Here is a 3,959-nt window from a genome sequence, read left to right as displayed (position 1 = left end):
AGATTCATAACTGGCCAGACATAGTGCTTCACATGGTANGTCTTGTATTGTTTTCTCGGTAGCTGTTCTCAATAAAGTGAGGAAGTTAAATGAACAAATAATATTTTTTTTTGATATTCTGACCTCCCACACTGTTACTGAATTTGGGGCTGACTCAGCAACTTTAAGATTCATAACTGGCCAGACATAGTGCTTCACATGGTACCCCTGATTTCAGTTTGCCCCCTTAGAGCACAATGGGATGCCTGAGTGGTGTATCAGCAGAATTGGCTCAACTAACACAAAACAAGATCCCTTTACTTTAGCTTAGTTGTTTGCTTCTGAACAGAATTTAATTTATCATAAGCCCTTTGATGTGTTAACTAGCTGACTGGAAAGGAGCTGTTCCTTTGTACCAAATCTAGATACTCTATTGATAAAAGCTCACTGAAGGGGCTGTTTTGAAAGAGAATGAAAGAAGACTGTTGAATATGACCCATAATCTGTTGGATGATGGAGAGATACTTACTCCAGCAGTCCAGACTTCAGTAGTATTATACTATCACAGACTTTTGATCCTCTGATTCTTTACAAAATATAGAAAAAAAGTGAACAATTGATAAATTCAACCCTTGGAGTTGATGTGAAAATATAAGAGGTTATCAGCAAAAGATGAGTTTATTGTCTCCTGAATTCTTCCCTTTATATTTTGATAAATTTGTCTTTATTTATGATTGTCCAACAGAGACTTTTGGCATTTATTTGCCCCTTCACATGAACCTATGCCAGGCACTGGATTTGTTGACTGTGATCATATTTGTTTCTCTCAAGACCTTTTTCATGTATAAAATTGTACTTTATGATTTACCAGTTACAAGGCATAACAATAGCATAGTTACCACTAGGAACTCAAAGTTCTGACACTATAGAATACATACTTTACAAATATTCTGTAGTCCCAATTCATAGCAAGAGATCGTTATAGGAAAAAAAAAATACAAGTACTTTACTTCAATAGGCTATCAGGGATGAATTTTTTAAAAATAAAGGACACTTTATCTTTTTTAAATTTTTTAAATTTTTATTTATTTATTTTTAACTCATGACCCTGAGATCAAGACCTGAGCTGAGATTAAGAGTTGGATGCTCAATAGACTGAGCCATCCAGGCACCCCTAAGGGACACATTATCTCTTAAATATCTCACAAAATAGGGGTGCCTGGGTGGCTCAGTCAGTTGAGCATCTGACTCTTAATTTCAGTTCAGGTCTTGCTCTCAGGGTTCTGGGATCTGGTCCTGCACTGGGCTCCCTGCTCAGCAGGGAGTCTGCTTCTCCTTCTGCCTCTGCTCCTCCCCCTCTCGTGCTCTCTCACTCTCTCTCTCAAATAAATAAAATCTTTAAAAAATATATCTCATTAAATATAACAACAAATATACTATAATTATCTATGGTGTGTGTGTCTCTAAAAAGTGCAAGGAATTTACTAATCTATTATAGTGTTCCAAGGACAAAATCATGTCAATATCAGACAAATAACAAACCATTTGCATGGAAAGGATAATACATAAACCAACAGTGGGATAGAGAGAACATCTATGATCATCTTTCAAAACATCTGCTTTTTAAGAAGCAGACCTGGCACTGCTTTCTTTCACGGCACTCATGCTCTCCTATCTCCAGTATACAGTGATCCTGAAAACTGAGGATTTAATGTGAATGGTGAGGGGGCAAGAAGAGGCAATGACACTAGCAGACAAGGGGCCTGGTAGCTCATTTTAAAATCAAATATGGGGCTTCATTTTCATCATTCATCATCATGCTTTGTGGCACACATTAAATATTTCCACTAACTGCTTACCAGTACTATTTTCTTTATTCTCTAAGCCTTATCTACTTGCTGCCCCAGGTAATATTTTCAGAGTTTAAATACGACAAAGTTATATCCTTATTAAAAACCAATAATCCCTATTGCTCTCAGGATAAAGACCTAAATCTTTAACATGGCTGTAGTTATAGTCTTTGTTTGCTTCTCTGCTCTCTTCTCACACATGCGCCTCTTGGCACCACATACTCTAGGCACACTGGGCCTGCTTTCATTTCTATAGTGTGTCAGGCTCTATTCTACCACATGATTATTGCACATGTCCTACATCTGGAAAGCTCTTACTCCAGCTCTGCTCCTTTCTTTCCCCTTTTGCCAAAATCTTTAAGAACTCAGGATAGGTTTTTGTCATATAGGGATGCCTTTCCTGACCTCCAAGTCTAAGTCAGTAATCTTTGTTACCTTTTCGCATAGGACTGTGGCCCTTTCCATCATAACACATAGAGGTTTGTATTTATGCATCACTGATTAATTACTTGAATAATTTCTCTCTTTCCCCTATAGAATCAGGACCATCTCTCCTTGTTTATCCCTGATTCTTCCATGCATAACATGTCTCTCACACATATATACACCCAATTGTTCAGCAAATATGTGTTGAATAAGTGAATGAATTTTACTTTGAAAGACTATGCGTAACAAATTTCCAAACAGCACTGGTGGTGGGGTAAATCTGTTTGTAATATATAGTTGGGACTTTTAAAGGAGTTTTTGATTAATAAGCATCTTAAGTAACAAGTGATCAATAAAAGCAATAAAAAATACTTGAGACGTTAGAAAACTGATCAAAAATAAACAATATTATGTAATCACTAACAGCAACTTTAATAGATGTAGAGGATAAGAATGAATGGTTATGCACCTTGGTATTGATGCCAACATGGTTTTTATGACTAAATATGTTATAACATGGACTAACATCCAAAGTCAAAATTTTGTCCTAAATAATAACTTTGTAGAACGGAACTGTGTGCTGGATGCAGCATCTTTTTCTCACTGATCAAGTTCCTACAACTTCTTGTGAAAAAAAAGGAGGGCTCAGCTCAATGTCTTATCATATTGTGGGCATAATTTCTGAATTTATTCATTAAACAAATCTAGAGCAAGAGATAACGTCATTCTTGTTCTTGATAACAAGCAGATGTTCAGAGCAGCTTGTGTCCAATTATGATACAAATATTTAAAATCTGCATTGATATACAGTCTTCAGTCTTTGTAATCAGAGGCAAAGATGAGAGTGCTTTTTCATAGAATTTATTTTAGTGACATTTTAATGGCTAGCAAAAGCTACAATGAATAAAGTCAGTGCTGGCAGGTGACATAAAATCCAAAGATGAACTATCCTCCCAAACTCCACAATGAAGGTTTAGTGGTTGCATTTTATTCACACTGCTTCTTAGTACCACTTAACCACAGTGGCCACATTAACCACTTACCACCTTCAGTGTTTTTCTAAATTATGTTATGGAATAAATAACTTATACTTGAATCTCTTGTGGAAAACAACCAAATGCCACAAGATAAATTAGGTTACCTTGGGGGAATCACATTCACTACCTTAATGATGATATTTAGGACATGCTATCCCAAAATATGATACCTTAGCATGTTGAATATTTTAAGATGAAGAAGTTTGAGAAAATAGCAAAAGCAGGAAGGTCACCCTAATTTTCCCCTAACCCTTCCCTCCTGAAGCAGATCATAAGATCCTCATGTGGGAACTGTCCCTATATACTGAGGAGAGGAGCATTTTTGTCTCAGAAGACAGGATTCTGGGAAGAATCCAAACAAACAGGCCTTGCTAAGTACCTACATCATATTTTGCCCTATCATATTTCTCCATGACTGACCAGTCTTCATTAAACCTAGTATAAATATAGTTAGGTTTAGGGGCGCCTGGGTAGCACAGCGGTTAAGCGTCTGCCTTCAGCTCAGGGCGTGATCCCGGCGTTGTGGGATCNTCATGACTGACCAGTCTTCATTAAACCTAGTATAAATATAGTTAGGTTTAGGGGCGCCTGGGTGGCACAGCGGTTAAGCGTCTGCCTTCAGTTCAGGGCGTGATCCCGGCGTTGTGGGATCGAGCCCCACATCAGG

Source organism: Ailuropoda melanoleuca, chromosome 1, assembly GCF_002007445.2.
Source record: "Ailuropoda melanoleuca isolate Jingjing chromosome 1, ASM200744v2, whole genome shotgun sequence".
Lineage (NCBI taxonomy): Eukaryota > Metazoa > Chordata > Mammalia > Carnivora > Ursidae > Ailuropoda > Ailuropoda melanoleuca.
This window is presented reverse-complemented; position numbering follows the sequence as displayed.